Here is a 25,500-nt window from a genome sequence, read left to right as displayed (position 1 = left end):
CACAGCTTAGAGGGAGAATATAGGAAGAAAGCATAGTAGACGATCATCAGGATGAAAGTGTAGGGTCCAAAGTGGAAACACTGAGGGTTCAGCTAGCAGATTTGTTTAAGACGGTAGAAAGGTGTCAGAATAATCTTTCCAAATGCACTCCTCATGAAGCAGGAATACGGGCCTGAAGCTTCTTCCCCAGTATCAGGGTATCTTTACAGGATATGCTACAAAGCTTGAATGGGAGAAAGAGAACTTCAGAGGCAGGTCCATACCAGCCAGGGTCATCACGCAGAACACAGAGCACTTCTTATCTTTATTCAGTTGGAGTCTTTTATGTGTTTGTCGTTGTAGGGTGGTGTCTGTTTTAAGTCGAAGTAAAGTTGTTTTGGTATTAGAGTTTTTTTAGTAATTTCACCTATGTCATCTTAGGGGTCTATAATGTTGTTTCGTATTTGTTGTTTAGTTTTACAGTGGTCCCAAACTTTTTGTACGTTTTGTTGTTTTCTTTGTTCACAGGGTTATGATGTTAAGTCTTTCCTTTGTTTATTTATTTTTATTTTTCATAAAAAAAAGGAAAAAAAGAAAAAAAAAAAGAAAGGCAATGTTTATGCACATGCTGCCCGAACTACGCAAGATCTGATTCATGTACAACATGATACGTAGGCAACCTACTTTTGGGTTCGATCTAATCATTTTGTTTTGTTGTTTTTCATTATTTTTCCTCTTTTAAAGAAAAATAAAAGCCATAAAGAATGATAAAATAAAGGTAGATAACGAGAGAAAAGAAAAGAGCATAGATTGATACGAAAAAAAAAGAAGAAAAAAAAAGAAAAGAGAGGGAAAGAAAAAATAATAATAAGTGTAGATAAAAAATAGTGTAGACAAAAATCAGGATGATGTTAAAATGACCTCGCTACCCTCAAAAGTTGGTAGAAATGAGCATGAATTTAGGGCAATTTTACCAATGTGATTCCCATGCTTGTTGTGTGCCCTAATTCTAACGGATGTCGTCTTTGATGAGGATGTTCTTTCAGATAACAGTGGTAGGTTTGCAGTACTCTGGCTAGTCACCCATACTTCACCAGATCCAAAGCAAAGCTCGCCATGGCTAGCAGGGAGATTGAAAATTCGCTCATTGACCCGGATCAGGATCACAGGGAAGAAAGTTCTGAACACAATGATGAGGTAGTAAGGCTCAGGCAACAACTGATAGATTTGCACCGGGCATGGGCCAGCGGAATACCTCCTCCTCCGCTCCCTGAAGGTCTTGGAAATATCTCTAATTGCCCACCGCTCTCTCAGGCACAATTCTCTGTTCCTACTGAGTCACCCGACCACGCGCTAGGATTCACTCCGCGACATTATTATCTTGGCAGTTCTGGTGTACCCTTGGCAGCTCCCCAATTAAGACCCGTTGCTCAGCCAGCGCCACCAATCACACCGGTATTTGTGGCTCCGCCACCACATGAAACTCCCATATATGTTGCGCGTCCCACAATGAGGCTTCCTAGGTCTTCTAGTGAGCCAGTACTGAAGGTTTTAGATGGTCAGTATTATGCCCCGGAGCCTACTTTGCAAATGAATGAACCGTATAGGTACACTCAACCGCCTGCATTTCCATTTGATACGGAGAAACCTGTTGCAATGGAGGAATAGGATATCATAGCTCGGAAACTGAAGAGTTTAGAGCAGGCTTTGAGAAATCTGCAAGGGATCGGAGATTATCGGAGTGTTTCTTATAAAAATCTTTGCATGTTCCCAGACATCAATCTTCCCCCCGATTTTAAGATGCCTAAGTTCGAGAAGCATGCAGGACACGGTTATCTCGTGGCACACTTTAGACGATATTGCAACCAGTTGAGGGTTGCAGGAGGAAAGAAAGAACTGCTCATGGCTTTCTTTGGCGAGGGCCTTTCAGATCTGGCCTCAGAATGGTTTATCGATGAGATATCGATAAATGGAACAGCTGGGATAATTTGTCTTCTGAATTTGTTCAACATTTTCAGTACAACATCGACCTGATTTCGTACAAAAAATCCTTGTTCAACATGAAGAAGAAGAGCACTAAAGGTTTTAGGGAATTGCGATAAGGTGGCGTGAACAGGCCGCTAGGGTAAAGCCTCCAATGAAAGAAAGTAAGTTGGTAGAAGTTTTTATTCAGGCGTAGGATGAGACCTATTTTCAATATTTACTTCCGGCAATGGGAAAGACTTTTATGGAAGTTCTCAAAATAGGGGAGATGATAGAGGATGGAATTAAGACCGGCCGAATAGTGAGTTTTGCTGCATTAAAAGCTACCACACAAGCGATTCGAGGTGGATCTGACATATTTGGAGGTAAAAAGAAGAAAGAAGACGTGGCGACTGTCGTAGCTGGAACCCATTCGTATCCTAAAAGACCACCTCGCCCCTATCCCCAATCCCAAGCCCAAATCTACACCCAAGCTCCATATATTCCTCCCCACCATTACTACCCTCCACAAAACCCTTTACATTCCATCCCAGCCATATGCCCAAATCCTTTTTTACCCACAGTGGCGCGCGCAAGCTCCACAAAATTGCCCATTCGCTCTACCAAATTACCAAAACCCCTCCAGACCCAGCTTTCAGCCTAGGCCCGAGTATAAGAAAGAGAAAGCAGTCAAAAATACACCTCTTGGGGAGTAATATGCTAGCTTGTTTGATAGGTTGAGAAAGTTGAAGGTTTTAAGCCCAATTCAAGGAAGGCTTTCAAATCCACTGTCGAGGAATCTCGATTATTCTTTAAGGTGTGCGTACTATTCTGATATGCCAGGCCATGATATCGAGAAATGCTGATATTTAAAGAGGGTTGTCTAAGATTTAATTGACACAAATTAGATGCTGGTCCAGGCCCTAGAAGGTCCAAACATTAACCAGAATTTGCTGCCAACCCATGCTGAAGCCAATATGCTAGAATTGATATATGACGGGAAAGAGTCTTCGAGGGACTATAAGCCTATTGTCAAGATACAGACCACTGAATAGATATTGGTGAATGTAGCAGAGTCTTTGAAAGCAAGGTCATTGAACCGAAAGGAATGAGAGAAGATAAAGCCCAAGAAAGCACAAAGAAGCCCCTGATCACAGTACAAGGCGCTAGAAGGCATGTTGATTCAAGTCAGGATAAACCCAAGTTGACAGTGGTGGGAGCTCTGAGTCAGTCCATCTTGACGGTGAAAGGAGCACTGGCAGCACCTATTGTCCTCAAACCAGTGACCCAACCTCCGATAGTTGATATGAAAAGGATTCCCTGGAACTATGGGTGGACTGTAATGACCTATCATGGGAAAGAAGTTGTTGAAGATGTGGATGAGGTAGGGGGTTTGACTAGGTCAGGAAGATGCTTTGTGCCTAAAAGCTTAAGAAAGTCCAAGCCAACGATAAGTGGACCGTCATCTATCAAAAAGCCTATTACTAAAGAGGAAGCCGAAGAATTTTTGAAAAAGGTGAAGTTGCCAGAGTATTCAATATTAGACCAGTTGAAGAAAACCCCTGCTCAAATTTCCCTTTTATCTTTGCTGTTCCACTCCAAGGAGCATCGTGATGTTTTACTGAAGGTATTAAATGAAGCATATGTTCCAAGGGAAATTACAACCAACCAACTTGATAAAATGGTTGGAAAAATCTTTGAGGTCAATCGGATTAGCTTTTCTGATGATGAATTGCCTGTTGAAGGTACAAGGCATAACCGGGGCCTGTACATTACTGTGAAGTGTAAAGATTTCTACTTCACTCATGTCATGATTGATGGAGATTCAGGTGTGAATATTTTTCCTATTTCCACTTTGCAAAAGTTGAATATTGGTGTTGATAGGATCAAGCCCAACAATGTATGTGTTAGGGCTTTTGATGGTACAAAATCAAATTCCATTGGCAAAATGGAACTAATGTTGACTGTAGGGCCTGTTGAGTTCGCCATTGAGTTTCAAGTTTTGAATGTAGACTCCTCTTACAATCTGTTGTTGGGAAGGCCGTGGATCCACAAGGCTAAGGCAGTTCCATCTACATTGCACCAAATGATTAAGTTTGAGCATGACAGGCAAGAAGTAGTTGTTCATGGTGAAGGATATTTGTCAGCCTACGAAGATTCTCCCTTGTCTCTTATTGAAGCAAATAACGTGGAGGAGATATTCGTCTATCAAATTTTTGATACAGTGCCAGTGAGTCGTATCCCTGAATGGCAGGCTATATCGGGACCGCAATTTTCTTCTGCTTCTATCATAATGGTGAGTGAACTTTGAAAATACGGATTTGAGCCAGGAAAGGGTTTGGGAGCGTCTCTGTACGTTATAGTTCATCCCATATGTCCGAGTGAGAACGTGGGCATGTTTGGGCTGGGATTTGAGCCTACAACTGAGGATCTAAAGAAAGCCAATGGAAGGAAAAAGGAAATATGGTCACTCCCTCGCCCAATGCCACTACTCAGTGAATCATGTATTAAGAGCGGTGTCACGAAGCATATGGAATTTGAGGGTGAATTGGTTGATGACTTCCAGAACCTTTGTATTGAAGTTGATATGGTCGAAGCAGGAGAAGGTACCAGTATGGCAGACGTGCAATTCATAGGTCCAGCTGTCCGGCTCAATAATTAGGAAGTCACTCCTCTCCCCGTTAGGAGGGAGTTTTTGTAGTTTATTTTGTTTTTCTTTCTATTTATCCGAGTTATTTCAGGGTTGTAATTCGGATTTTAGTTTGTTTATGTTATGTTGGCATCTGTGTTTAAACCCTTCTATCTTTTATTTAATGAAATGCAATATCCCTTTTGTTTTGTGTCTAATATATTCTGTTTTTCTTTCTTACACAGTTCTCTTTATGCTGATTCTAATGACATGACATGTATGTGGAATTTTTAGCCTGATCTTAAGATCCAAAATAATCAAGATGTAATGAAGCAGGATGGGGAATATGATGAAGAAAAAGCACTAGAAGAAATAAGCAAAGAGTTAAAACAGTTTGAAGACAAACCGAATCCTAATTTGAATGAGACTGAGCCAATAATTCTAAGAGATCAAGAAGAGGTTAGGGAAACTAAAATCAGTGTACATGTGAAATAATTCAAGCATTAATGTATTATAAGGATATTTTTGCATGGTCTTATGATGATATGCCTGGTTTAAGCATTGAGTTAGTGGCTCACAAATTGCCAACTGATCCCGCATTCCCTCCTGTCAAATAGAAGTTGAGGAAGTTTAAAACAGATGTAAGTATTAAAATTAAAGAGGAAATCATGAAACAACTTGAAGCCAAAGTAATACGAGTAGCTCGCTATCCCATGTGGTTATCTAATGTTGTTCCCGTACCAAAGAAAGATGGCAAAATTCGAGTATGTGTTGATTACCGTGATTTGAATAGAGCAAGTCTGAAAGATGATTTTCCACTATCCAACATCCACATTTTGTTAGAAAACTGTGCTAAACACGAGGTCGCCTCTTTTGTGGATTGCTATACCGGATATCACCAGATCATTATGGATGATGAAGACGCGGAGAAGACGTATTTTATCACACCATGGGGATTTTATTGTTATCGAGTGATGCCGTTCGGTTTGAAGAATGCTGGAGCAACATATATGAGAGTCATGACCACTATGTTTCATGACATGAAGCATAAGGAGATTGACGTCTACGTGGATGATGTGATTATTAAGTCAAAAAGTCAAGCCGACCATGTAAAAGATTTAAGAAATTTCTTTGAAAGGCTTTGCAAGTATAATCTCAAACTCAACCCGACAAAATATGTATTTGGAGTTCCATCTGGAAAGCTGTTGGGGTTTTTAGTTAGCCGTCGGGGAATTGAATTGGATCTCTCAAAAATCAAAGCCATTCAGGATTTGCCCCCGCCCAAGAATAGAATGGAGGTAATGAGTTTGCTTGGTAGACTGAACTACATTAACAGGTTTATTGGTCAACTCACAATCACCTGTGAGCCCATATTCAAGTTGCTAAAAAAGAGTGTTGCAGTAAAATGGACTGAAGAATGTCAGAAAGCGTTCGACCGAATCAAAATATATTTGTCAAATCCGCCCGTGCTGGTACCCCCAGAGCCTGGTAGGCCTTTAATCTTATATTTATCAGTTATGGACAATTCTTTCGGTTGTGTCCTGGGTCAATATGATGTCACAGGCAAAAAGGAGCAGGCTATTTATTATCTTAGCAAGAAGTTCACCGCATATGAGGCCAGGTATACTCTTCTTGAAAGGACATGTTGTGCCCTAACTTGGGTAGCACAGAAGTTAAAGCATTATCTCTCATCCTGTACTAATTATCTCATCTCCCGCATGGATCCTTTAAAGTATATCTTTCAGAAGCCTATGCCAACAGGTCGATTGGCAAAGTGGCAAATATTGCTTACCAAGTTCGACATTGTATATGTGACTCGAACCTCCATGAAAGCCCAAGCCTTGGTAGATCATCTTGCTGAGAACCCCATCGATGAAGAGTACGAGCCATTAAAGACATATTTTCCTGATGAAGAAGTGTCGTGTGTTAATGAAGTCGTTATAGATGCTGATCCAGGTTGGAGGTTATTCTTTGATGGAGCTGTCAATATGAAAGGAGTCAGAATAGGTGCGGTTCTTATCTATGAATCGGGACAACATTTCCCGGTGACAGCACAACTTCAATTCTACTATACTAACAATATGGCAGAGTATGAAGCTTGCATTCTTGGTTTGAGGTTAGTTGTTGATATGGGAGTCCAGGAATTATTGGTGTTGGGGGATTCGGATTTGCTCGTCCATCAAATTCAAGGCGATTGGGAGATGCGAGATTTGAAGCTTATCCCGTATCGACAATGCTTGCAGGAGCTATGTCAACGGTTTGCGTTAGTAAAATTTAGGCATATTCCAAGGATTCATAATGAAATTGCTGATGCTTTAGCCACTCTGTCTTCAATGCTTCAACATCTTGATAAAGCCTACATCGATCCAGTGCATATACAGAGTCGTGATCAGCATGCTTACTGTAATGCGGTTGAAGAAGAGCTCGATGAAGAACCTTGGTTCTTGGATATCAAGCGGTACATTCAGTCAGGAGAATACCCAGCATATGCCACCAACAATCAAAAGAGGACTATTAGGCATTTGGCTAGTGGATTTTTCTTAAGTGGGGGAATCTTGTATAAGAGGACTCAGACTTTTGAGGTGTGTAGATGCAAAAGAAGCCTCGGCAATCATGATTGAAATACACTCTAGAGTATGCGGGTCACACATGAACGGTTATGTCTTGTCAAAGAAGATTCTTTGAGCAAGTTATTGCTGGCTTACTATGGAAAAGGATTCTATTCATTTTGTTCGGAAGTATCATCAATGTCAGGTACATGGTGATTTGATACGTTCTCCTCCTGTTAAGTTGCATGCAATGGCCGCTCCATGGTCGTTCATGGCTTGGGGAATGGATATGATTGGACCGATTGAGCCGAAGGCATCAAATGGGCATAGATTCATTTTGGTAGCCATTGACTACTTCACAAAGTGGGTAGAAGCAGTAACTTTCAAGTCAGTGACAAAGAAAGCAGTGGTAGATTTTGTTCATGCCAATATCATTTGTAGATTTGGAATTCCTAAGATGATCATTACAGACAATGCTGCCAATCTCAATAGTCATTTGATGCAAGAAGTATGTCAACAATTTAAGATCGCATATCAAAATTCTACTCCATATCGCCCAAAGGCCAATGGTGCTATAGAAGACGCCAATAAGAATATAAAAAAGATACTGCGAAAAATGGTACAAGGGTCTAGATAGTGGTATGAAAAGTTGCCATTTGCATTGCTAGGTTATCGCACCACTGTTCGCACTTTAACAGGGGAAACTCCATGTTTATTGGTGTATGGGACAGAAGCAGTCATCCCTGCAGAAGTTGAAATTCCCTCTCTTCGAGTCATTGTAGAAGCAAAGATTGATGATGATGAATGGGTAAAACTCAGACTAGAACATTTGAGTTTGATTGAGGAAAAGAGTCTAACATTTGTGTGTCATAGCCAGTTGTATCAGAGGAGGATGGCTTGATTGTATAACAAAAAGGTCCATCCCAGGAATTTTGAAGTTGGTCAGTTGGTATTGAGACGTATCCTTCCTCACCAGGTTGAAGCGAAAGGCAAGTTCTCCCCTAACTGGAAAGGTCCCTTTGTGGTGAAGAAAGTGTTACCAAATGGAGCCTTATATTTGACAGATATTGAAGGCAAAATGGCTGAAATGGCTATCTATGTTGATGCAGTCAAAAGATACTATGTATGATATTTGATCCTTAGTTGATTTTATTGCATGTTTAGTACTTGCATTTTAGAAGATTGATATGATGAAGACATTTTATTCTTCTATCTAAACATTGTGTCATCCCTTGTTTACTCGTTTGAGCTTCATTTTATTTTTCTTTCATATCCCTCTTTTGGAATCAAAATAGAGTCAAAGATAAATATCAAGAAAATAAGAATAAAAGAAAGAGTTCTAAAAAAAATCAATCAAATCAAAATCAAATTAGAACAAAGAACAAGCTGATGGAACTACGTGCGACCTAATTCTCCTCTCTCGGGAGTGAGATACGTAAGCTGCCCTATTTCGGCCTCGGTCAAACCAAATAAAGATCTAAGATTCACCCAGTCAACAAAATTGGGGCATGAGTTAATGAGTTTTTTGATTCGATTCCAAAAGTTGTAAGTCCCACACCCACTTCAAGTATCATTTGAGCCTCTTACCATCTTTTCTAACCTTAACCAAAAGCCAAGTTACAACCAAAGAAAGCCCTTCAGATCAATTTTTGATAATGTTAAGGCTAAGCATGCAATGGATATGATGATACATTGTGAAGTACCACTGGTCTCCCTCAGCATAAGAAATCAGGAAAGAAATAAAAATGAGAGTCTTATTGGTGAAAACCCGGTGGTCATCATAAGGCGATGGTGAGTTGAGAGAAATAAAAACGAGAGAGTCTTATTGGTGAAAACCCTCACGGGCATCGTAAGACAATGAAGAGTTCAAGAGAAAAACAAAAAGTGAAAAGAAAGAGATTTGTTGGCAAAAGTCTTTTAAGATGTCGTCAGTCGAATGTGATGTATGAGTCCAATGGATTTGAAGAAGCGGCTCAGCAGCAAAGGCATGAACTCAACAACAAATGGGGAGTTTGGATAGGAAGATCAGGCAGCTTAATCCAAAATGTATGTCATACTCATTGGAGTTGGTTGTCATATTCAGATAAGTTTTCTTTTGAATATGGGACATTGCCCTTTTCTTTCATTTAATTATTCATATTTTTGTATTTTTATGTCATTTATCAAAATAAAAGTCACCATCATTTCTTTACCTTTTAAGCCAAGTCTATGTCAAAACAAGCGAGAAAGGATTTCAAAATTTACTACCAGTCTTTCCAATTATATGAGGAAAAGCCAAGGAACAGCACAGGAAAGAAATATGATCGTAATTCAACACGAAACAAAGGAAGTCTATCAACCGACAGGCTTTTGGATTCGTGAAAGCATTCAGATTTGGGAAAAGAGTGCACCTCAGGGGCATGGTAAAATGGAAACCCATTGTTTGATTCAGAACTCATTTCCCTCAATCTGGATCCGAGTCAATGATGCGGCAAGACACGATAAGTGTTAGCGATTTGGGAACAAAGATGAAAGGAACGAATGCTGGGGCAGATACCTGAGAAGCCAAGAACTGCAAGCCACCACTAAGTTTTTAACTGACAAATTTTCTTTGTTGAAACAGGGGCAAATTCGTTTCACTTGATTCAGATACCATTGGAAATGCACATCCGTGGGATTTTACTCTACGTTCAGGACCCTCCTGAAAAATGGAATTTTACTTTATGATCAGGACCCTCCTGAAAAATGAGATTTTACTTTCTGTTCAGGACCCTTCTGAAAAATGAGATTTTACTTTCTGTTCAGGACCTTCCTGAAAAATAGGATTTTACTTTATGATCAGGACCCTCCTAAAAAATGGGATTTTACTTTCTCTTCAGGACCCTCCTAAAAAATGGGATTTTACTTTCTGTTTAGTGATTTTACTTTCTGTTCAGGACCCTCCTGAAAAATGGGATTTTACTTTCTGTTCAGGACCCTCCTGAAAAATGAGATTTTACTTTCTGTTCAGTGATTTTACTTTCTGTTCAGGACCCTCCTAAAAAATGGGAATTTTGCTTTCTGTTCAGGACCCTCCTGAAAAATGTGATTTTACTTTCTGTTTAGTGATTTTACTTTCTGTTCAGGACCCTCCTGAAAAATGGGAATTTTGCTTTCTGTTTAGGACCCTCCTGAAAAATGGGATTTTACTTTCTGTTCAGGACCTTCCTTAAAAATGGGATTTTACTTTCTGTTCAGTGATTTTACTTTCTGTTCAGGACCCTCTTGAAAAATAGGAATTTTGCTTTCTGTTCAGGACCCTCCTAAAAAATGGGATTTTACTTTCTGTTCAGGACCCTCCTGAAAAATGAGATTTGACTTTCTGTTTAGTGATTTTACTTTTTGTTCAGGACTCTCCTGAAAAATGGGAATTTTTCTTTCTGTTCAGGACCCACCTAAAAAATGTGATTTTACTTTCTGTTCAGGACCCTCCTGAAAAATGGGATCTTACTTTCTGTTCAGTGATTTTACTTTCTGTTTAGGACCCTCCTGAAAAATAGGTTTTTACTTTCTGTTTAGAACCCTCCTGAAAAATAGGATTTTACTTTCTGTTCAGTAATTTTACTTTTTGTTCAGGACCCTCCTGAAAAATGGAAATTTTGCTTTCTGTTCAGGACCCTCCTGAAAAATGGGATTTTACTTTCTATTCAGGACCCTCCTGAAAAATGGGATTTTTACTTTCTAATCAGAACCCTCCTGAAAAATGGGACTTTACTTTCTATTCAGGCTCCTCCTGGAAAATGGGACAACGCTTTCAAAAATGAAATACTACTTTACTATAATTTTGTTTGAGATAATTTTCGTTCTAGTTTTAATTTTGGATTTCAGGAGCCCGCCTGAAGAACAGGGTGATGAAATAGCAGGTCAGGAGCCCGCCTGAAGAATAGGGTGATGAAATAGCAAGTCAGGAGCCCGCCTGGAGAACAGGGTGATGAAATAGCAAATAAGGAGCCCGCCTGGAGAATAGAGTGAAGAAACAAAAAGTCAAGCAACAAAGTGAAGTAATTGAAAGTCAAGCAACAAGTTGAAAGAAATGGCAAGTCAGGGGCCCGCCTGAAGAATAGGGTGATGAAAGTTGAGTCAAGAACTAACAAAAGTTGTATAGATAGGATTTTTGTAATTTCATTTATGTTTTAACTTGTAATTGGCATTTTTGATGTAATAACAGAGCCACGGACCGGAACCTCGACGGAACCTCACTCGACTCTCCAACTCGGTATAGTCCAGCTCCGTCCAATCCTTGGAGATACTTGTCACTTGATCCCTTCATAACTTGGGTGGGTAGGCTGTCCTAATTCAAGACCCGGTAGTCCTTCTTTCTTATGTTTCTTCCTTTGAATAATGGTCGGGACAAAATTCTGTCTCGTTGTCTACTTCTTTGTCTGAAAACACTGTGTGTTTACATCCAAAGGAGGCATGATGTAGACACCTAATTTCGTCTCTCCCCGATGTCATTTTTACACATTCTTATTTTATCCTACCGTGTACCCTCACCCATGTCATTATACCCCGCAAAATACAAAAAATAATAAACAAATAATAAAATAACTAATCTTATCTTATCCTAACAACCTACCCAATAAAAAAATAATACCTCACCACTACCCCCAACCCCACGTTACCCCACCCCCACCCCCCATCTTTTTTCTTGTCCAAGAAGAAAGGACCCAAAAAAAATACCATATATACATACCCACATACACACAAAAGAGATGAACAGTAACAACAACAAGAAAAAAAATCAGCATTTTCTCTCTCTACACTCTACTCTCTCTTTTCCTCTCTTAAGAAATTAAATTTCCACCACCACTTCGCCGCCGGCCGCCGACGCCCAACAGAACCACCGCCAGATCCGACCACGGTTCGCTCCTCTCTCGCACCGACGAGCCTCATCGGACGTGATTACCCGCAGCCATCGATCAACAACCAGCAGCACGCCGTTCGCTGGCCAGGGACCCGAACCGACCGCCGCCTTCTCTCTTGGCTGTGATCTCTCTTCCTCTCCGGCGAACTAGCTCCGGCACCGCTCCGTTCTCCGCCTTCCAGATCTGTCTCATCACTGTCTAGATCTGCCGCCGCCGTCCTTCCCTCCCTCCGGTGACAACAGCCACCGTTGACAATGACCCGCTACCGCCTCCTCCGTCAACACCACCACCACCACCCCACCACAGCTCACCCGTCCGGCGAACCGGTGCCGCCACCGAAGAACGGGCGCCGCCACCGTCTCTCTGTCACTAGAGCTCCCCAGAGCTCGATCTGCGTTGTGTTTTGGTTTCCTGCTGTTTGTTGGTTGATCTTGTTTTCATCTATTTCTTGGCTCGTCGTCGATAGTGGATTTCGAGTCGTCTTTATCGAATCGCGTCGTCGTTCTTGTTTGGGTTTCGTATAGTAAAGTTTTTCTTCACTGGTTTTGGAGCTGTCCGGTTATTATTTTAATACTGAGTTTGGTTTGCTCGTTGCGAAGTTCTCCGGTCGAGTATTTTGGTCTTCGAATTTCTTTATTATCAACAAGGATCAATTTCATCGAGGTCCATTTCTTCTAACCGAATCTTTAATTTATTTTGACTTTTTATTGATGTTGTGGGTGTGGATGATTTATTTGTCATGTGTTTGGTTTGAATCTTCGTTGTTTGTGTTGTGTTTGATGTTGGTTTCGGATTATGAGATGCGATTGGAAAATCGAAGCATGCACTAATCATGTGGTTTAAAGGGAATTCGGGGCGTGAGTTTAATAATTATTAAAGTGAATTAGGATTAATTTTGATTTGTTGTTGTTTTGATTCGTCATTATTGTTACTTTCACGTCTAATTATCAATTTCATGATAGTATCATGGTAAGTCGAGCGAGTAGGCAAACGTAGGCCGGGCAGGCGAAATTTAGGAATAAGTGTTTCGTGGGATGTTGGAATGTGTGTGTGAATGTCTCTTTCTATATTATCGTGTTTAATTCAGATGTATTTATTTAGCCGGGGAATGCCCCGAGATCATTTGTATTTATTCACCGGGGAATGCCCCGATGTATCATGTTGGCGGAAAATAATCGTGATGAAGGCCCGCAGCGTCGGGTAAGGCATTGGAGCTTAGTCTAGATTTAGTTTAGACTAGGATTTATATTTTCGTATTTTTTTCTATTTTTTTGGACTGTATAATTGGACTAGACTTTTACGTTTTTGGACTGTTTTATTTTGTTTATTGTTTGATTATTTTGTGTTCTTTTGTGTGGTTTATACATTTCATAATGCCAAAATAGTCGATACACTCCACCAAGCGACCGTGGTTGAACCACGGGATCGAGGGATGCCTAACACCTTCCCCTCGGTCAACAGAATTCCTTAGCCGGAATCTCTGTTCGCAAACCGGTTTAAGAGTCAAATGGTTTCGAAAAGGATTTTCCAAAGGTGACTTGGCACACCGGATTATGCCAAGTGGCGACTCTGAATAAAAATGCAGATAATCCTTTTCCGAAACAAATTTTCATTTCTTGTCACTTAAATAATAAAACCCTTTTGAACTTTAAAATATATCCATTTGTTGGAGTACACGCAAAAAAGGGGTTTGACGATACAAATATTAGTTTGTGCAAATACCTAAGGATGGTTTTGATCGTGTTTGAAGCATACGTGGGCCAGAGCAAATTGAACTTGCAGGAATTCAATTGTGAAAATTGTTGCCTTCCATCTATGTATTTTGCCTTAGTTTTAGGAACAAAATTTGGTGGGTTAACTAGAAGAATTGGATTCACCCATTCTCTTCGTCACATGGATTTATCTATAGTGATATCACATGATTGTGCCACTTTGATTTCAACGCTTCCTCTTTCTAAGAACCTCAATCATAATCTTCAAGTGTTTTTTCTATTTCTATTAGTCCTATTTTTTGTGATTAATTGTAGAACTTAAATGCATTTTATTCTTCCTCCGGCGTTTAAAGTATTGTAAGCAGATATTTAAATTGTCTCTACAATGCCTACGTTGCCAGGTGGGTGGTCATAAACCATAGTGCAATGTGGCATCTATTCTCTATAAGATCTCACCAGGCAATGACAGTCCAATTGGTGATTGGGGAGATGTTGTCATGGCGCGATGACTTTAGTCTGCTATACTGAGGCATTTGGCCTCTAATAATGTGGATCGATATCTACTTCTGCACCTGATAATGACCTTACTTCATGATATAATGTGTTTTTTCTATTTTATACATGATGAAGACTGTACTTTTCTTTTTAAATCTTTTATACAGAACTCTCCCTTTGCAATAATGGAAATTTAATCGCCCCATGCCTCTCGAATGCTGAACAATCGGCCTCTTCACTGAAATGGAGCAAATATCAATACCTTTTTCCCACACACAAGGTATTTTCTTTGTCAAATTTGATTAAACCATTTTGGAGTTAGTCATTTATCCATGCCAAGTGCAATTTACGAGTTAGTCATTTATCCATGCCAAGTGCGATTTACTTAATCTTCTTTCATGGTTCACCCTCTAAGAAATATTACATTTTTATTTTTGCCTCTCAACTCAAACAGAACATAAAATAGATGTCCTAATTGTGAATCTTCATCAAAATTAATATACATGCTTGAAGTGTGAAGATTTATGCATCAGTATAGTCATTATGGTAATATGAGTTGGTGACTAGGAGGTTCTGTAAAATTCATTTAGCTTCCATGCTGTACGATATTTTGTTAATTATACGATTACGAATGTATCTTGCATTTTCTTGCCCATAATTTTGGATCTTTCTAATGTTTTATGGAATATCGTTTACTTTATTTTATTGATACAATATGTTGTTGCTTCAGGATATGCACCTCATACATTGAAAAGTTCAAGTGATGAATACTACCAATATAGGTCGTCTCCGTACATTCACCTAGAGGTATCTTTTTTTATCTTGATTCTCTCTTCTTATGATTGAAAAACAACCACGAACGGAAATAATATGAGGACTCCAACAAAGTTATAAGTAAAGAAAGAAATCTTTATTTGTTTTTTTTTCTGCAGTAACGAAGCAATGGGATGACTCAAAGAGGATGAAGTCAACAAAAGTTCTCACAAGTAATGTTTTGATGAGGATAATTGCATAGATTGAGTTACACATTATTAACACCGTCATTTTTTCTCTTTTCTTTAATATGGAGTCTTAACTTATTAGTTTGTTTATTAATTATATCTTCACTAATTTTCCTATTTGCTTTAATCTTTTAGTAAAAAAATTTCTTTTGAAATTGATGTGGTACATTTATTCTTGTGTTTTTTATTTCTCGAGAAATTATTCTCTGTTCACTCACTTAAGTTTAAACTATTCAGTAATGACATTTGAAAATTATTTAATAATTTCCTTTGGTCTAACATATGATTTTTTTTTTACTAAGTACACTACATTGAAAAGAATGATATCAATTGAATTCTTTTTACAACGAATATAAGTTATTATTTAAGTAAGTCACGTAAATATTTGCATTTATTATAGAGAAAATTCTCTGTTTTCACCTTAAACTATAAACGAAATTGCTGAGACACACCCGAACTTTAGGAGGGTCCTATTACCCACTGGACTAATTAAAATCGAATTTTTTGCAATCTTAGTGCCTACGTGACACATATGTAGAACATAAATGTGCCTACGTAGACCTTCAGTGTTTTAATTCACTGATGTGCCATGTATGCGTATAAGCACTAAGGTTGTAAAAAATACGATTTTAATTAGTCCAGTGGTAATAGGACCCTCCTAAGTTTGGGTATGTCTCAGCAATTTCGTTTATAGTTCAAGATGAAAATAGTGCATTTACTCATTATTATAATTTCTTAATATTCCACGCAACGCGCGGGTACAATACTAGTTTTCATTAAAATTATTCTCATAAATGTAGTACTATTCAAACAAACGGCATATTATAATTACCTCTTTGAGTGAAGAAGAGAAGCATAATTCATCGCCCTAGGCATACATTATGTTACGGAATATATAAGTGAAGTTGCATCAACTTGTGAAAAGTGTTGATTAATCTTCGCCTAAGTTGCTCAATTTTTTTTATTTTCGGTGTTGCAGTTGTGTCAACATGACATGAGTGAGTGTGTGTAGAGAATATCAAACGAAAGGTATAACTGAAGAGACTTTCTGTTAGCCCATGATCATCAGAAGATTCAACTAAAGAAAAGGAAGTTAGCCCAAGAGGCTAAATTGACACGAATGAACAGGCCAATCAGAAGAGATTAGACAGTAGACATAAAAAGACTACTTCATTAAAATGGGAAGACAGTACCATACACATCACATAAATTAAAAATACTTAAGTCACCGTTATGTGCCAGAGAGATACAATGGATAGGAAGAAGGAAAAGAATTAGGTAAGAACAATAACGGGGCTTACGAGAATGGAGGTTTGGGGGCAAGCAAATTGAGGGGCCTGTCCATACTAGCACTTCCAGTAGCATGGACATTATGGAGCTACTTTGTGAAGTTCTTTACTTCATTAGTAAGACCCTTAACCTCAACAGTGAGTATAGAAGCTTGGGCCTTTAACCCTTCATTTTTAGCCTTCAGATCATCTGAGGTACCAGGTCCCTCAGAAGATAGCTGATGTATCTTGATGTGAGATTTCAGCATCCATAGTAGCCACAACCACTCGCATCTCCTCCAGCTCTCCAGTTAAATGTTCTTTCACCTCAGTCAACTCAGAGACTAGGGACCAGCTTTAACCTCAGTCAACTCAGAGACATAGGACCTCGTCCGTAATTTACCTTCTGATACAAGAATGACAAGGAAAGGCACAAAACATACACCAAAACAGTTCACAAGTTCAAGGAACCAAGAACCCTTTTGATGACCACTCTCGGATTCACTAGTTAGAACAAGGAAGAAGAGATTATAAGGTGTTGTGACACCAAAACAGCCAATCACAAACTAATATTACCAATAATAAGACAAAGAAACAAGATGAACAACAATAATATTAAAACAACAACACACGGCTTGGAATAACAAGAACACTACCAACGGTTCCAACAAGATAAAGATAGGAAGATAGACAAATGGAGGTAGAATCTTAAGAACCCAAGAGTTTATTCCACTCTTGGACCATTAACACTACACACTACAATTACTTATCTCTTAGAATTGACACAACAGAGGTATCCACCACCCAAGCACCAACGTATCAAGCTAAATATAACAAACAAATGATTCCACACTTGTGCAATGCCCAAGTTTTGGTTTTGGACTCTCTCTCTCTATGATTAGTGTTCTATGAATATCATTAAGCAACTAAAGAAATCAAACCTACAATGTTCCATTTATACTACATTACAATAATAGACAAAATGATAAAATGGCCTTTAGTGACTAGTTTTCAAAAATACTCAAAAAGTGTCATGACCCTGATCATACTTCTATCATCCTCTCCATCTTGAGAGGAATTTGACGACAAATTCACTGCCTCAACTCTTATAAAAAGGCATGTCACAATCTCCTTCATGCATTCAGACATCTTCTCCATCTCCCTCATCTTGCATTTCAACCTCCTCTTGCTCTCCATCTTGAGGCTTGCCATCAACCTTAGTCGATTCAGTTACTACTTCTTCCCCAAGATAGCACAATTTTCCCTTCCTTAGGATCACATTCCTAAGGTTTGGACACTCACTAGCCTTGTACCCCCACCCTTGAAATTTGAAGCATTGAAATCCCTTGGAATTGGAAGTGGAAATTGGTTTACCTTCATACCTTGGGGATTGTTTTGGGGCAGCCTTTGTGATCTCGGGTTGGACAGCCATGGATGAGCTCTCTTTAAGCTAACTTTCAACCTCCAATGCGACTTGGAAGATGCCATCAATAGTGTCAAACTTATGAAGTGTCAAACGTGAGGCAATATCTCTATTCAACCCCACCTTGAATCGAATGATGTCGTGACTCACTTTCTCCCCTCTATGATCAAGTTTCAAGATGAGTTGTTGGAACTCATCGTAGTAAGCCACGACGCTCTTATTTCCTTGCCTCAAGTTATACAACTTGGAAATGAGCTCTTGTTGATATCTTTCGGGTAAGTACTTTGTCTCATGAGCTACCTTAACCGAAACCAAGGAGGGGGTTTCCCCTCAATCAAAATGTTGCCAAAATGTTTAACATACTCCCACCATGTAGTAGCATAATCCTCAAAGTGAGCAATTGTATAGCAACTCTTTTTCTCCTCGATAAGATAATTGACTTAGAAGACCTTCTCACATGCGGATTCCCATGCTAGAAACTCTTCGGGATCACTCTCACCCTTGAAGATTGGAAGACCCATCTTGATGGTATTTAGCTCAACATCACGGTTTTGGTTCCCTTGTTGGTTCCAATGACCAACTCTACCTTCTCGGCCATGAACTTCCCTTGGATTCCCATGCCTTACCCTTATCTCTCTCCCTCTCATGTAAGCACCATCATACGACCCATAACCATCATATTGTCCTCCCCTACCATAGCCCTCAATACGGATGGGTCTATTTGGGTTAAGTAGAGCTTGTAGTGGTGGGATTAGATTTGGATAGTGAGGTCTTTGGTCAAGTGAAGTTTGGATGAGAGGATTAGGATTTTGTCGTGGTATTTGGGTTCCAATACCTTCTTGTTGGACTTGGTCGAGTGGAAGATGGCTTGGTCTATCTTGTTCTCAGCTTCGGAGTAGAGACGGGTTGGATTTGAGGCAATTGGTGGATATAGCATTTAGTGCAAGGTATCGGGATTAGTTGGGGAATTGTTTTGAGGGGTGGAAGGTCAACTCATTTGGCTTTCCACTTTCCCTAATCTTACACTCATTGATGCCACATCCGTATCTAATTTCTCAATTCCTACATTTAACCTAGCCACATCTTGGGACATAGTTTCAAGGCGAGGCAAAATGAGATTGATGGAATTATTGTCTATTGTTTGAGCATTTGAAGTTTCGGGTTCTATTGGACTTAGGATGTTACCTATAAAACAATAAACTAGTTAGTTGTAAAAGAAAAGGTCCTCACACTCTCTCTTTAGTTCTTTGCCTCTCGGATTTCTTCACTCAATCACACAAGTATGGCAACCTTAATTGTATTCCGTGCTTGAGAGGTGAACCAAGAATTTACAATGACTCAAAAGAATAAAACACACAAAGGAATGTTAACACGAAGAATGGTTTCAAAACTAACTTTCAATCTAATATTAGCATGTAAGTTAGTAATGGAGTCAACAAACGAGTCTAAATAAACAACAAATTAGAAAATAGTAATCCAAGTTTGAGCTCAAATTAATGTGTGAACAGTAAACTTGATGATATGTCACCCTTTAATTGGCCGAGATTTCAATAAATTTTAATTATCAATTTTGATATTTTGGGTCCTTCACAATTTGGAATGGATGAAATTAAAATTGGAGGGAAAGTTCATGTCTTAGAATCCTTTTCAAATTCAATCTTCAAAAGGTGTGACTTGACTTGTACTATTCCCACAAAACAAGGTCCTTGAAATAGGGAAAGTGGTTGAAAAGGTTGTTGTCAAGTCAAAGAAGGATGTGATCAAGTCATTTCACCGACAAGTCTTCCAACTGTCTTCACCTTTTCTAGATCTATTAGCTACTTTTAGTTGGTCAAGATATGAGAAGTGAATAAGAACAACAAGAACACAATAATAACCTTCAAGAACTACAATAACATCACCATATGGCCAAGAACAACAACTTCAAGATTCGGCCAACCTCAAGTTCACATTAACAATGTCATTATTTTAAGCTCAAACTTTAGATCTAAACACTTGTAGTGTTGTTGAGAAAAAACCAACACTCGAAACACCCTAAACAAAAAAAATGACTACCAAATCTAGACACACAAACAAGTTTTCGGCCAAGATCCAACTTTTGGACAAGAACAAGAACAACTTCTTCACCTTTTTTTTTTTGCTACTTTCAAGCCCAAGATTGATCTTGTTAGAACAAGATTAAACCACGCTATGATACCAAATGATACAATAATGACAAGAAAAGGCACAAAACATACACCAAAAGAGTCAACAAGTTTTAGGAACCAAGGACCCTTTTGATGACCACTCTCAGATTCACTAGTTAGAACAAGGAAGAAGAGATTATAAGGGGTTGTGACACCAAAAAAGCCAATCACAAACTAATATCACCAACAATAAGATGAATAAACAAGAGGAACAACAATAGTATTAAGACAACAACAACACAAGGCTTTGAATAACAATAACACTAAGAATGGGTACAACAAGATAAAGATAGGAAGATAGACAAATGGAGGTATAATCTTAAGAACCCAAGAATTTATTCCACTCTTGGAACCTTAACACTCCACACTACAATCACCTATCTCTTACAATTGTCACAAGAGAGGAGTCCACCACCCAAGCACCAACGTATCAAGCTAAATGCAACACACAAATGATTTCACACTTGTGAAATGCCCTAGTTTTGGTTACAGACTCTCTCTCTATAAGAGAAGTGTTCTCTCAATATCATTAAGAAACTAAATAAATAAACCCTACAATGTTCTATTTATACTACATTACAATAATAGACAAAATGACAAAAGGGCCCTTTAGTGACTAGTCTTCAAAAATACTCAAAAAGTGTCATGATCATGATCATACTTGTATCACCTTCCGCACATTCTTTCTCAATAAGTGTGTTCATGGTTAATATCTACTTCACTATACCAGCAAATCCCTTCTCAGACTCTATATTAAAGTGCTTGAACACATTCTTGAGAAAGTATCCATAGGGTATTCCATGTCTCCCATCTTTAAAATGCAGGACCTTATACATATGCTTAATCATTAGGGGAGGGAGATTAATCAACTCAAACTTACTGAGGGCTTCCATGAGAAATAGGTCTACTGTATAAGCCACTGTTCCTTTCCCCATTTGAGGCACTAGGACCTTGTACATAAATTCGAAGAGTAACTGGAAATCCTCCTTCAAGAACTTCTTGCTTACTCCAGCTTTGGAGTTAACACCAACCTTTGATGTTGACTGTACAAACTCAAGTGAGGGATGTTGATTCCTCGCAGACCTAATCCAATCAATAGAAATATCCAAAATTTCTCATATAATTACCTCATCTAGAAGGAGCTGCACTGCTTGTATCATCGATATCAAACTCAAACCGTCCTTAACAAACTTGATGGTGTAGAAGAAATCATTGACTTCCTTTTCTTGAATATTGAGGACTGGAGTTTCAAATAAGTTAATCCAATCTTAATACTGGACAAAATCCACCAACTCGTATATCCCAGGTTGATAAAAAATGTTGGGATTAAATACCCTCCCCATCTACACCTTTTGGGACTTGAAGATTTGATTCATCTCTTCTCTCGTGAAGTCTCTATTAGGTTTCTACACTTTTATTCATTTGGATGAGGTACTTGGTCCCTCAATTGGCTGACTAACTCCCTCAGATGGGAGTGAGTTAGCTTCATGACTCTTTCCATTTTTTTTTGGCTGAAATATGTTCCTTCATTTTGGGTGCCACGAATTTTGGTTGCTTCAAACTTCCAGCTTCCTTTTGCTTCTTACTTGTGGAAATAACAATGCCATAATTAATGTCCTCCTCCTTGTCTTCATCCTCCACCTCAACAACCTCTTTGGCAGGAGAAATTGCCTTCTTTTTGTTAGACCTTTTCTTAACATTCCTCTTTCTAGTGGTAGCCCTTTTACTGGTCTTGAAAGCATTGCTTATAGGATTTTTCTTTTCCGCCTAGTGCTATAAAACTTTATTACTGGATTTTGAAAGACTTGGTCCTTTCCCTTATATCCCATTTCTCTTATCCTATTCCAAGTGAGATTTACTAATTCATCCTTCTCCCTATCATCTTTCACGAGGGGATGAAGTATTTCCTTTGACACACTAGCAGAAATTGGGATCCCAATATACCTAAGGCTTGGGGACTTTGGTGGGGATTCAGAAAAAAGGGACTGAAGCTCCCTTGGGTCACAGGCCAGTCTTATTAGACTGTCTACTACCCAATTAGCCCCAGTCTCCATGATACTAGAAGGGTTCCCTCATTCCTCAAGTAGATTAACAACGAACAAGTTTTCCTCAATAGAAAAGGGTAATGGGATAGAGTGGAGACCCGGTCCTGTAGGGACTTCAGGTGAGGTTTCGGATACAATGAGAGAGATAACTGATGAGGCTTAAGGGTTGGGATAAATGGATGGTGGAGAAGTTGAGTCTGTGGTAGGATATAACAGTTCAACATTAATAGGGTCAACTATTGATAGAGAGAAAGGAGAAGATAGCATTTCTCCACTGATGGGAGATCCAAAAGGGGCATCGATGTCTGGAAAAAGTGGAGAGTTTGCTTGGAGAAGGGATTCTCGAAGGTTGGTGTGGGGTTTGATGGTGGAGACTCAATCGAAGGAGTGTTTTCTCCTGAGGGAGTCTGGATCGAGGAAAAAGAGAGAGACTTTTTTAAAGAAAATATGTGTGTGAGTGTGAGAGAGATAAGAATGTAACACCCCAAAAAATTTAAAACCTTCGTGAACCCAACATTGTATAAAATGCAAGTACATATGAAAATGTACTTCATGTCTTTTTAGTATTGGATGTGATTTATAAATGTATTAAGGCCTCAAGCAACTCCAAACTCATAGCCAAGTCAATATCTCAATTGTTGCTTATTTGTTCTGATTGGAGAAAACAACTATATATACAGTTCAAAATTAATAGATGTTATGATTCGGACAGAATAAAAAACCACAAGTAAAAGAAAACAAGAACAACACACAGATTTATGTAGAACAACACACAGATTTATAAAGCAGTTTCATATCAAATCATTTGAAAACACATGGGCATAATGTAATTGTTTCCAACAACAATACAATGCAGCTGATCTAGGAGGAATGCCCTACATATCACATTTACACCAACTGTTAAACCTCGGTTGCCGCCAAGATTAGAGTATAAGTGAGGGGAAGACACACAAGATCACACAGCAGTGTGTCTCAACCCAATGGCAGTGCACAAGATCACAAAGCAGGGCTCCTAACAATAGTCCCAATTTGGGAATGACATAAAGTCAGGTACGTAAGATCACAAAGCATGGTACCAAGTTCCCATGCTGGCAAACACGGTTTCCAGCGATGAGCCCTTACACTCAAACACCTTCTTCGGGCATCCACCTATCTCGTGTAAAATCAATGCATTCAAATTTCATCTGATTCAATCACATGTCATATTCTGTAGGGTATCGTCATACCCGACTTGCAAGCCATCAATATCACATCATTCTTCTCATTCAACCATTGTATTCAACATGAATAACCTTCTCGTTTTCAAGTCAAAATTATATCAATTCTCAAAACATTTAATGTCATAATCTTCAAGATGTTTGCAAACAATTTACATCATATGAACATTTAAAACAAATTCACATCAAGAGAGGAAATTTCATATCATTCATGCTCTCAAGTTAATATCTTTTCAGAATACATACATATACATATATCATATAGCAAATCACTTTGGGAGTAAGCCTAAGGGCCAAATAAATATCATAAAATGTTTAAAACATAATCATATTCATAATTTCAAAATCCCCATTTGAAAACATGAATTTTTAAGCCCATGAAATTTTTGAGATAACCCCACGTACCTCTATATGCGAATATGATAGGTGCTTCTTGAAGCCTACATTGTGGAGATTCCAAATCTTCAATTTATTTTTAAAACCCATGGTTGAATCTTGAACTACTTGGGTTTTTATTTTGAAACCCTAGAGAGAGTTCTTGAACAATTTTGATGAATGAAGGTGTATTTTGGGGTCTTTGGGAACTGAATTTCGGGTTTAGGGCTAAGTAAGGGTGGAAAAGGACCATTTTGCCCCAAAAACGGAGTGTCTAAGTCACTGGAAACCTTTACATAGGCTCTACCTATGCTATCGCCTATGTTTACATAGGCGCATCCTATGCTATCGCCTATGTTTACAAAGGCGTCGCCTACTACTTTGAAAGGCCATAACTTCTTGCTCGGGTGCCGAATTTTAGAAAAATTGGTATCGTTGGATAGCTAACTCAAAGACCTATCATTTGACACATAGTAGGCTCTCTAATTCGACATATACAAAGAGTTATGGTCGATGGAATCTGACACAAATTACTACATCCACTAAAACTTAATTGATCGAAATAGTTTCAACTCGTCCTTAAGTTGAAGGACCTCTATGGTCTAAATTCAAGGTTGAATGAATTCACATACTACGCAAATAATTAACATGACATATTGTCATAGGATTTATGGTTTTGGGATTATCAACGCATTGAAATCATGGTCCATATTGTAGACCAAAAATATAGGGTGTTACATTATCTCCCCCTTGGGATCATTCGTCCTCGAATGATGGGTAGGAACATATTGAAGCTTAGAGGTATGGAATAACGTAGACATGATATGTTCTCTAAGAAAGAATACACTGATCTGAAACATGACTATAAGACTGGAACTACTGATGTTCTAAATTCTTATACCGAACGTGCATATCTGATGCATTGAATACACAAATAAAGCGACACATAGGCTGAATTCTAATAATGAATCATGCATATCTGATGTATGGATTTGTTACTGAGTTGTTCTCATGAACGCAGAACTGAATACACTGATAAGCTGAGCTTTTCTATTGAACATGCATTTGTAATGCATGCATATCTGACTGAACTGACGTATGACGTATAACTGAATATGCAATGATAACTGGTGCGAAGCTTGTAATAAGAATCTATGCATGCAACTGAATGGGGGTATCTCCCCCTTGGGACACTATGTCCTTCTATGAATTCTCAAATCACTATGATACTCGGAAAGATTGAGGCAATGCACTAGGCACCTACGAAGTGAGTCATAACTGAATATCTGGAGTCTGAATCTAGTACATGACGCATGAAATGGGTTATACTCGTAACTACTAGTATACTTTATCTTGGAATAGTAACATATCTGAGATTTTTGGGTATGAGTCACACAAGACATATGACTATAGGATCCTAACATTGACATTACTCTGCAGTCTGGAACATAGCATATAACTTCTAAATTGGGATAGAATTACCAGGCCTTTGGCATTACGACTTCTTACTTTCAAGCTTAGCACACTTGTCGAATATCACTTAACTATACTATTCTCCTTAAAAATCATATTCATTCAACTCAGCGTAAAATTCCCATATGAGCATTGACAAATCTTTCTACTAATGTCGAAAATAACTTTATCCCTTCGTTGTGATCAAGCCTAGCTCTAAGTCACAAAAATACAACATGCCAGACCACGCTATTATCTAAACCATATGATGCAATCTTCTATATCTCCCTTAAAGATCACATCCTAAGTATAACATGCCTTACC

At 38.7% G+C, this 25,500-nt stretch overlaps 1 long non-coding RNA gene across 1 annotated transcript; it reads left to right on the top strand.

Moving 5' to 3' along the window:
• Positions 1 to 11,804: 11,804 nt before the first annotated feature.
• Positions 11,805 to 15,365, top strand: LOC107870176. Its single transcript, XR_001674050.2, has 4 exons — positions 11,805 to 12,665; positions 14,377 to 14,489; positions 14,940 to 15,016; positions 15,142 to 15,365. It is a non-coding gene; the product is annotated as an uncharacterized LOC107870176 (long non-coding RNA).
• Positions 15,366 to 25,500: the final 10,135 nt, after the last annotated feature.

The sequence above is a fragment of the Capsicum annuum genome, chromosome 5 (genome assembly GCF_002878395.1).
Source record: "Capsicum annuum cultivar UCD-10X-F1 chromosome 5, UCD10Xv1.1, whole genome shotgun sequence".
Lineage (NCBI taxonomy): Eukaryota > Viridiplantae > Streptophyta > Magnoliopsida > Solanales > Solanaceae > Capsicum > Capsicum annuum.
Note: the sequence above shows the minus strand (reverse complement) of the source record. Positions and strands in the feature narration are given on the sequence as shown.